General features: G+C 41.1%; 1 protein-coding gene across 7 annotated transcripts in view; it reads right to left on the reverse strand.

The window, feature by feature from the left end:
- The window catches only part of LOC117805035 (pollen-specific leucine-rich repeat extensin-like protein 2), an 87,574-nt gene that overhangs the window by 75,303 nt on the left and 908 nt on the right, over positions 1 to 11,363 (reverse strand). For 6 of the 7 annotated variants that reach the window (XM_034673582.1, XM_034673584.1, XM_034673583.1 and 3 more), the window contains 2 exons: positions 10,994 to 11,147; positions 2,961 to 3,158 (listed from right to left, as the gene is read on the reverse strand). The gene's annotated coding sequence lies outside the window, so the exon portion shown is untranslated. The remainder of the gene's footprint in view (positions 1 to 2,960; positions 3,159 to 10,993; positions 11,148 to 11,363) is intronic. The other variant, XM_034673585.1, reaches the window with a different exon arrangement.

Consider the following 11,363-nt stretch of genomic DNA (forward strand, 5'->3'; position numbering starts at 1 on the left):
CCAGGCCTGAAAAATTATCTCAATCAATTCTCTACATTTTTATTTTACAAAAATATATCTGTGTAAAAAAGTTTGATTAACAGCATTAAAACACAGTTCCACACTTTGACAGTGCTGTTGAAGCTCAGAAGCTGAGTTTCTGAGGAGTTGAACTTTAAAGAACTGATGCATCAGGAAGGTTTCTCTGAACTTTAACTCTGATGTTGTTGAGAAATCATGCACAATTAGATTTACAGAGAAATACCTGAGATTTGGCACAACATTTGGTGATTTAAATACATTTTATGAAGACTTTATGAAGAATTGCTGACATAAAGGGCAGTTTGAATGACTGAAGTGAAGAAGAACTTGATCAGTAGTGCACTTTATCATTGCCAGCAAAGCCTGTCTCTGCACCTACACACTGTAATGCAACTAAAACACAGAGTCAGACATGTTTTAAATTAATTTGTATTTAAGTGAATAAAGAGCAAATGAGTTTAGACTCAAATGCACAAATGTTTTGGATACAAATCAAGGGAGTTAGAGGATTGAGTTTTGAAGATATTGGATTTATGTATTCTGATATTTCCAAGGTTTGGTGTTAAGAAGGATTGAGACTTGCAGCCTTTTAACCTTGGCTTTCTTTGTGGTTTCATCTTTAAAAGCAGCATCCTTAAGTAATCCTGCAACAAGATAAGCTGTATAGATAATAGTTGGATCCTTTAGTATTATGGATGAACAACAGTTTCCTTTTAGAAGGCAAAGGTTTTGCTTCATTTAGGCCTTATTTTGAAGACTCTGCTCCTACAAGGGCCTGTCTCCACTAACAGCATTCTTTGCAATACCAGGGCCTACTTTCTATACAACACCAACGGTCTCTGCACTTACAGCGCACTCTGTTGGAAGTACATAAACTATTGGATCACAGCTGAGATTGTTAATGTCACTTATTCCACATTAACGAATCAAAATCAAGAAGGGGCGGGATTTCTGACATCACGTATTTTAACGACATCAGCAGAGGTCCATACGGAGGAGGAACTAACAATGCTTTTATTTTCGAGGTACTATTTCCTGGTCTTAGCTGCTCTAATGCTAGGGCATGATTTCTATAAATTGCTTTCAAGTTTTTTTCGCAACTACGCAAATTTATGAAGCATAAAGAGCGCTTTAATAAAGACTTAACACTTGCTACTACTGGAAACAGATGTACTTCTAGATAACTTCTATAACCTTGCATCAGTGAAGCCCACAACAGGAGTGCTCTGAATTGAGGTGTTGGACACTGACAGCGCAAAAAACGCCATCAGTGGATACAGGCCCTAATTCTTCAAAATTCCAATACATTTTTACTAATGTTGTTTATCAAAGTTTTTCACTCCCAACACTTTTGTACATAGCTAATTCAAACTCTTCTGCGCTTCTGTATATACTTTAGTATTATTTAATTTTATTCTATTCTATTTTTTTATCTTTATTTTATTTTATTTATTTGTATTTACATCTTATTTTATTCCTTCTTCTATTAATATTTTGACTTTTTTTGATACTGTTTATAAGAGCTCTGTAATGACTGAATTTCCCTCCCCGGGATAAATAAAGTATTTCTGATTCTGATAAAAGTATAATTCAACCTCTAACACTACTTTGAGTGATATTTTACAGTCTTGAACCTTGACATGTAGTTCCTCATATTTGCAAGTAGTACATGCATCAGTACCTGCTGATGAAGTCTGATGCATAGAGCAGAAGTGTTTGAATAAAAGAATCCAGCTTAGGTTGGCCACCTGTGAATATGTCTAGCAGTTTTATGTAAAGGGAGGGAGGTTAAAAGGAGCGTGCGTATTCCTGTGCTGCTGAGCTGGACTCACTCGAGGACGGACCATTCAATTTATTTTCAAGTAAGGATGAAAGGAAGACTCCAAACTATGCATGTCGTCTATTCACGGGCGACGCTCTTTAAAGAAAGAAAAAAAGACAGCAGAAAGAGTTGGAGCGGGGCGGAGGGGAGGAGCGCTGCATAAATTTTACATACACAAGGCTGCAGACAAAGTGATTGTTTCTTCCCCAAAACTTTTTTTTCCTCATCCAGAAAACACTTTTCTCGCTGAATAGGCACCTATTAGTGACTCCATTATGGGCACAGGGCTCTTGAATGGCTCCTCACTGTGCGTCTTTATCATAGTCAGGACTGTGAATACAGGCTGGCCCCCTCCCAGCTGAACTCTTTACAGCGTGTATTGATAGGTGCTGGTGATGATGGGTGAGGCAGGAGGAGGGGAGAGGGGGAGATCAGGGCTGCCTCTCTCACCCCCTGTTGTGTGCTCCAGGTGTGGTGGGTTAAGCGTAGCATTTTGAAGCCTCCATTGTCCTGCGCACTTCTTTTTTTCTTTTCCACTTGTTCCAGTAGAAAGTAAAAAAAAATGGATGCAGTGTTTTACATGCATTAGCTGATCTCCATAATGCAATCCCCTCCCAAAACGGCACCCCCAAAACAAGTCAGGCCTCCGGCGAATCGCTGCACACCGCCTCAGAGCCGTGTATTGTTGCTGGATTATTCAGGAGTTAGCTGAAAGAAAGAGACGGGCAGAGTGGGGTGTCTGTACTTTATCTCCAGGGGAGACAGGGGCTAAAGAAGGAGCTTCTTTAGAGGAGTAAGTTGCTGCGGCGTAAAAAGCACGAAAACACCTGCAGAGGACGCACGACAGAGAGGCAGAGGCATGGAGACACCACCTCATTTTCACCCCTGCAAACTTTTCTTTACTCACAAACTAACCAGAAAGTTCAATTTCCCTAAAGAAATATGTGTGTTTGTGTGTTAGTGTGCGTGTGTGTGCATGTGTGTGTGTGTGTGAGCATGATCCATTGGTGTTTGAAGTTATGTGTGTACACTCAGCTGAAGTAGAGAGAGGGACAGAGAGAGAGAGAGTAAGAGAGACTTTATGATGAATATGGAAGCATTGTTCAGCCGTGCTTACCTCCACAGGGAACCATCTGCTCCCTGTCAATGCATCACCTGCTCGTCTGAGCCGTCTCCACAGCAACGAGGGTGGGGGGGATTAGGAGAGGTTACGGCTCCGGTGGGAGGGGCCGGCGGTGGTGGAGGTTTACTGGAGGAGGTGGCGGTGAAGGAGGGGTTGGATTCAGGGGAAGTTGCCGGGGAATGTCACCCTCTGCTGGGGGAGAGAGGAACAGCAGGAGTCAGTTTACTGTAGAGGCTCAACAGTGGGGACATTTTCTCAGACAGAAGCAACCTGTTGAACATGTTTACAGGGTGGAAAAATCCTTCAAAGGACAACTTTTACTTGTTTTTACTAAACTGTCTTTTTAAAGGCTCATTCCTTTGTTAGTACAAGTTGCAATGAGAGCTGATTTTACATGCAAGGTTTAGTTTATCTCATAATAACAAATGTTGTAGAAATCAACATTGGCATTATGACTTCTGTGTCTCTGGAGGGAAATTTCAAAATCTGCTTCCACTGTGATGCCTTCAGTGTTACTTGGCATTGGGTTCAAGTTTTTTAACATGTCAGGAAGGAAAATGCTACCTGTTGCATCATGGGATATGTAGGATTGAGTGTTTTTATTCCTTTCCGAGCTAATCCGTACTAAAAGGGCCTGTGTCCACTTACAGCATTTTTGCACTGGCAGCTCCCACAAGAACAATTTCAGAGTTTTTCAGCACTTCCTATTTGTGGGTTAAAAAGTTTTCCCACAGTACTTCCACTTCTTTTTGTTGTGATTGTTGAGACCGTTTTAAAATGCTCTTTAAGGGGCGCTGTTGGCCTAGCTGTGTAAGCATGCTCCATTTATACAGAGGATATACTCCTAGTCACAGCGGTCACAGGCTCGAGTCCTGCTGCATGCATATTTTGTGTATCTGCGTGCTGTTTTTCTGTCCTTTGGTGTTACCTGCTGCTGGAATCTGAATTTCCTGAGGGAACCTTCCCAAAGGATTAATAAAGTTCCTATCTATCTATCTATCTATCTATCTATCTATCTATCTATCTATCTATCTATCTATCTATCTATCTATCTATCTATCTATCTATCTATCTATCTATCTATCTATCTATCTATCTATCTTCCCAAACTCTCTGTTCCTCACTTTTCCTGTCTCTCTTCAGCTGTCCTGTGCATCAAAGGGGAAAATGCCCAAAAACAAAGCTTTAAAGTGCTCATTGCATGCGTCATATTCGCATTTATTTGACTAACTGTAATGATGAATATGTAAAAAAAAATTATGATAAATGATGATAATAATAAGTAACAGTTTTAGAACTGGAAATAATACAGTGAAAAAACAGTGTGGTTCTTTTCCCCGTACAGATATCTGCGATTGTTGACGACAAAGTTGATACCAGACTGCAGAGGTGACACTGACGCGCTCAGCGGTGTTCTAAAAGTTGAACCCTTTTCACTTCAGGGCACTGTGTTGGTTTTGTGCAGAAAAACAGATGCTTGCAGCACAAAAAATGCTGTCAGTGGAAATAGGCCCTAATGTGATTATGGTGTTTTATAATATTTTGTTCTTTCTTTTTTCAACTTTGTTAGACAGGGACAGGGGCAGGGACAGAGAGAAAGGAAATGCGGGGAGTAGAAAGTTGGAGAAGACATGCAGCAAAGGATCGAGGCCAGAAGTGGAACTAGTAACCACTGCTATAACAAAAGCAACCTCTTTACATGGAGCTTGCACTTCAACCACCGAGTCAATCATTTAGATCTGTGTCTTGTTATTCCCAAACCTTAACTGATGTGTGAAAAAATGAAGGACTATAATTTGATTTAATGTCATGATGCCTTTATATAGTATTTCATGAAGTTCTCATTTTATGCTGTAAAGAAATTTCATCAATTTTTATCTATTTTTGTATGAATTTTTGTTGCTTTTGTTGAAAGTGGAATTGATATATAATATATCTTCTTCTCTCATTGATCCTTCGTTGTTAACTTTGTGGCTGGAGCGAGAGTTAAGTGGGATCATCCTGGGAGACGTTGGGATTTAGTATTTTGCCGAAGGATATCACGGTTCTCAGTAAAGAGAACATCCTTGTTAACTTGATTAATCTTAATCCTCCTCTTAATTCTGTTATGTGAAGCGAGTACATCACATTGTTTGGAAATCATTTGGGTAAATAGGTAGGTGTGTTACATTTCAAGAAGCACTCGTCCACATCTAGGAAAATGACGTTTCCCAGATTTGATGGCGATTAGTTTCTGCAGAGTGACGGTTCCTCTGTGTTTGCCGTACGCAGTCATGCAGCTCATCAGGTATTGTGTGACGAGCAGCGTGAATGTGGATCAATCGCAGAGTTCTCATTAAAGCTTTGTGTTCCTCCTCCTACAGTGTGCATACAGTGTAATGTGCATGTGACGGCTGAGTAAACACTGACCTGAGGACAGCTTGAAAGGTAAACAGATGAAGTATAGCTGACGACTGAGTCAGACAGAAAACAAAAACACTCGGTCACTGTTACCTTTGCATATATGGATTAATCTTTCAATGAAACTGCAAGAGTAAAGGAGACAAAAAGAGGAGATAAAACCTGATGGGTGCATGATACAGATGTGTGACAGTGGAGGAAAACGATGCCTCTGGGCCTGCAAGTTTAAGGGACAAACTACATGAAGTGTCGGACTCTGACGGAGCCACATTCAAGCCTTCACCTGCAGCTGCCCTCCACTGACGCAGAGAAAGTCTGACTGACAGGTGAAAGTGACCACTGCTGCAGGGAGGAGACACCTTTTGTGTTTGGTCATGGAGCTGGTGAGGGTGGTGACCCGTGTCCCCCTGCCGACGAGATCATCAGCCTGAGGGAAAGAGGGAGGGAGGGAGGGAGGTGTGGATCCCTCCCTCTTCACTTCATCAATACACCCCCTCTAACCGTCTTGAACCATCGCTTCCTTTTACAAGTCATCCCCCTCAGTTAGTGACCTCTTCCTCCTTAAAACAAACCCTATCTAATCTCTATCTTAACACACGTGTAGGAAACAAGTCAGTCACAACAGTGCACCTGTAGGTAACTCAATGCCTCTCTGTTATCTGCTGCACATTCTGCAGAGGTGTTAAAACAGCTGCCGGGCCCATTAAAGGCTTTTCTAGTATGCAGTTCAAATTCATAATTCCTCAGGGGAACATCCAGCAGGTTGCTCTGATTGATTTCTCTTCATAATGCAGCCATTTAACATGAGGGATTCTGCATCAACTTTAAAACAAATAAAATGCAACAAAATTGCTCTGTAGGTGGCACTGTCTGTGGCCATCAGACTACTCCTCCCTCTGATCACTGAAAATAACCTGTACTCCGTGCAAAATCCCTGCCACTTTAACATCCTTGTATCACCTTCGTTCCCAGTGCTTTTGTATACTTTATTATTTTATTTTATTGTATTTTATTGTATTTTTATTTTATGTTATTTTATTCTATTTTATTCTATTTTATTTGATCTGTATTTTATTTCATTTTATTCATATTTATTTCTTATTTTATTCCTTCTTCTATTCATATTTTGACTTTTGTACATACTGTTTATAATAGGTCTGTAATGACCAAATTTCCCTCCCCTGGGACAAATAAAGTATTTCTGATTCTGATTCTGATTCTAATAAGCATGCCAGGATTAATGCTAGGATTAAGGCATATGCAATTCATAAATGTATGTTTGAAGTCCTGATATGTTGACAGTAGGCTGAAATGGCTGCCTCTGGTCTGGTCTGGGCATATCATCTATGCATGACACAATAATAAAAAGTACATCATCATCAGTCGTAATAAGGCCATAAGGCCAAAATATTAAATCATGTTATACAAACAGGCTGTTTTGAAAGCTTCATTCTGATTGGTTAAAACCCCATAGAATGGAACAGAATTCAACAGAATTGAATAGAATGCTTCTGATTGGTCAGAGTCACATAACAGTAGTGATTGATTCTGAACAACAAACAGGACTCCAGGGACAACCTCACATCACACATGTCCTATCAAATCTATAAGTAATCTGTAACATTCTCCCTCTGCCTGTTGACACTGTGGTAAAAACGTAAGAATGGAACGGAAAGGAACAGATTTAGACTAATGGCTAAATTGCGCACCCAGAAAGCTGGTGGCCCGGGTTCAATTCCAGCCTACGGCCCCTTCCTGCATGTCATTCCCCCACTCTCTCCCAGTTTCCTAATTCCTACACTATCCACTTTCCTCTCCTCTGTCAATAAAAAGCCCCAAAATATACACAAAATAAAAATAGAATGAAATAGAATAGAATGCTGCAAAGCCACATAACAATGGTGATTAATTCTCAACATCAACAGTGATGCTTGAAACAACCTGATCACACGATCATATCAAATCAATCCACAGAAAGTAGTCTGTTTCATTCCACCTCTGCCTGTTGACACTGTGGTGAAAACGTTAGAATGGAATAGGATAGAACAGAATGGAATAGAATGCTTCTGATTTGTCCAGAGCCATATAACGATGGTGTTTAGTTCTCAACATCAAAACATCTAAGCACATCCCCCCTCTGCCTGTTGACCCTGTGGTAAAACGTTACTGTGGTCTCAGGCTGGTCTTGAGAGTGGGGAAGTAATGACAGTTAGCAGGCACAGATGTGAGAGCAGCCTGAGGAGCTACTGGACCCCAACCATCACTGAGAGGGAAAAGTGGAGCAACATCCTGTCCTGTGATCCAGACAATGGCTGCTGATCTCTACAAAGTAACGGATTCTAATAAGCATAATCACCTGCTCAATATACATTATCCTCTGCAGTCTACAAGTAAAGAGTTGTCAGGATGTAGCCTCATGCAAACCATCATTTCCTCCAACCCTTCGGTGCAGCTCCATCCATCAGTGTTTGAGAGATCTTATTCACAACCACCAATTTCAAACCAGCCGAAAGGTGACAGGGGGAAATTGAACACTTGTGTAGTATTGAACAGTCTGATAGAGCAGATCCTGTCATTTCTATCACGGCTACACTTCCCTCTGGATTCTCTCCTCTCTTACATTAACACTCGGTCTGACTCTGACTCTCTCCCTGGACGGGATGCTGATCCTGGGAGAGTTCCTGTCACAGCCACGTGTATCTGAGGACTCGAAGTGACTTTCCTGGGTGTAAAATTCAATTATCCAGCGGGTGAGCGTGTCTGAGCGTGTCTGTTGTGAGTGGTGGGTGGACGGCTGCCCGTTCCCAGCATGCGACAAGGGGGTTAAGAACCACAGAAAGGCCTCCATTATCCCGAGTGAGAACGGCCCATGTGGCTGGCTGCACGGCCTCCGCTCTCATTCACTCTGCCTTTACAAACAGCGCTGCAGAAAGCCCCGAAGTTTCATTCTCTTCTCTCCGCCCCCCCCACCCCCCCCCCCCCCCCCTCTCTCTTGCTCTCCAACTCTCAGAAAAGAGCCTCCACAATGCTGCTGGGAGGCTGGAGTGGATGCTTCAGCACCCCTGTGGACTGTCCACATGTGGACAACATTCACAGGATGTCTGTCAACTAGTCCATTAATCAACGACATCTCATGAAAGCACAATTAGGAAGCTCACAACTCTATAACAGATTATCATCTCTAAGCACCCCTGCTTCTCCTCCTGCGAAGCAATTCTCTGGCTGAGGTTGATTTTTCTCGTCAAACTGTGCTCTGTCTCCATCATAATTATAAAAAACTGGAGTTACATAATCTGGAAAAAAAATACCCAGAATGATTTAAGGGCAGCTGTAGCGTGTGAAAGAGCTCATTCCTTGCTGGCAGTGAAACTTGCTCACATCTGGCTAATCACTGGTGTGAGAATGGATCCTCAGTGTGTGTGTGAGACCGAGGCACTATGGAGGAGGCAATTGAAGACGCACACACTGCACCACTTCTCCTGATAAATGAGCAATTGTCTCCATCGCCATTAATGACAGTAAATGACACAGTAGGGAGCTCTTCATCCTCTGGACAATATGGAGAGGATACTGAGGGACCTTGGGAGTTTTATGTGACATCACGTCCCGTCTGCAAACGACCGCATACAGTGGCTCTTTATGAATCCTCTGGAGGAGAGAAGAAGCTGCTGCAGCACGTTTATGTGTTTCAATTAGTTTAGAAGCAGCTGTCAAACTCTGACACATCAACATAAACTTAGTAAATATATGCTTCATGCTTGCACAGCAGGCACTTAGCATCTTTCATTTGTAGTCCTCTTTGTTGACATCTAGTTTGCAGCTCTCTTTGTCTGTTGTTTGCATATCAAGGAGCAACTTCATGTTTTCTTTAAGGATTGTGATGGACGATGTCTCCTAAGGTATATAAGGTATAGAAAACTAAACCTGAAGTTATTTATGCCGTACTTCTCTTTAGAAATTAAAACATTTAATGATAAATGAATTCATTTTTGTGTAACCTGTATACAATTAAAGCTACCTCTAGAAGAAAAGCATACTATTTAGATGTACCAAGTGAGGGAGCTGAAGTATCTTGAGGTCTTGCTCAAGGGTAAAATGGATCGTGAGATTGAGAGTTGTACTGGACTGTCCTGGTGAGCTGAAGCTTTTGATTTACCACCTATCCTCATGAGCTATGGGTTCTACCCTGAAAGAATGACTTCACGAATACAAGCGGCTGAATTAGCTTCCTCCAAACGGTGTCTGTGCTCAGCCTTAAAGATAGGGTCAGGAGCTTGGACATCCTGAGGGAGCTCGGAGTGGAGCCGTTGCTCCTTTGCATCGAAAGAAGTCAGTTGTGGTGGTTGAGGCATTTGATAAGGACACCTCCGGGATGCCTCCCTTTAAAGTTGTTCATTCAACTGGTAGGAGGCCTCAGGGTAGACCCAGAGCTCGCTGGAGGGACTTTATATCCCACCTGGTCTGGGAACGCCTCAGGGGAAGCTGCAAAACATTGCTGGGGAGAGGGATGTCTAAGTTAATATGCTTAGACTGCTGCCTCTGCAACCTGACCCTGATTAAGCGGAAAAAAATGAAAGGATGGATGGATTTAAATGTTGTAATGTCTATTTTTTTTGTTGCAAACCTGATCAAATTATCGAAAATACCATGCATACTATTGGGTAATATTTTAAGTATTCCTTTTAGTTAATCAACAAGGCAGGATCAACTCTAATGACTATTATCTCTCATATTTTGGCCTTTTTTTTGCCTCCCAGTAAATTGATTGTGAGCTCATGGGTTAAGGGAGCAGGAGATAAAGGAGTAGGCCATGCAGCAGGAATTAAACCTGTACTTTTTATATTGTAAATGTGTGTATTTTAACCAGTCAGATAATGAATCCTAATGTTTGAATAATTCTTGTAAGGTAACTCAGATAGATATTGTAAACATTGATAAAAGGTGAGATCGAAGACAAAAGCATCAAGAGGAAGTAATTAATATAATTAATTAATTAAAAATAGAGTTTAGACACTCAGATTCATGAAGCTGGATGTTTATTCCAGTTCTGAACTGCTGGACTTTAACTATGCTGCTGAGTGTGCTGATTCTGAAGTGGTGGTGTTCTCTCAACATTACCTAACCCACACTGCCCTCATGTGGCACCTGTGGAGCTCTTCAGTGTCAGGTGGGACAATAGAAGCACATAGATTTGCTCTAACAGAAAACTGTTCTGCTTTTATAATGCTTCAAAAATATAGCAGCAGTTTAAACTTTAGGGTTGTATCACTGAAGTCTGTTTTTGTTTTAGAAATGTCACTCTTATTAGTTGGTGCACACTTTAAGCCTTTAAAAATCTGCTCAACAAGTTCAGGCTACATTGACTTGGTCTGTTACATCAGTTTCTAGACCTTAATGTCTCATAGGGAGCTAGCAGTAAGTATTAAAACAAACTGTGACTTAACAACATTAAATAGCTAATGATTACATGATTTATTTTATTTAATGTGAAGTATTTTTCCTCCTCAATTAGGCTGCACTTTTTTTTTCTTTAAGAGTATCTTTAGCTCGTCATACATCTTGATTCATCTTTTTTTTTTAAAGCTGTCTATGTGTGTATCCTAAACCAGCCTGATGAGCTTATTTACCTGTAAACAAAGACCTGTCAGGAGTCAGGACTGCAGTCAGGAACCTTCATGTTGTACTTCATTACAGCACAGAGAGGGGGTGTTGTTCTCCCAGCCAGATCAGCATCAAATGGATCTTGTGTTGGTCTTGTGGGAGAGGTAATCCAGGCTTTCCCTGATGAAGACAATAAAACGACTGTCAGTTTTTCCATTCCAGTGTTATGTCTATGAAATTAGATTAGATTAGATTTATTGTCATTGGGCATGTCACAGGTACAAGCAATGAAATCTAGATTGCATCCAACCAGAAGTGCTTTATCAGTAAATTAAATAATATAAATAATTCAGAATATACAGAGTTATGAATGATGTATACATATAATATAATATG

This window comes from Notolabrus celidotus, chromosome 21, assembly GCF_009762535.1.
Source record: "Notolabrus celidotus isolate fNotCel1 chromosome 21, fNotCel1.pri, whole genome shotgun sequence".
Taxonomy (NCBI): Eukaryota; Metazoa; Chordata; class Actinopteri; order Labriformes; family Labridae; genus Notolabrus; species Notolabrus celidotus.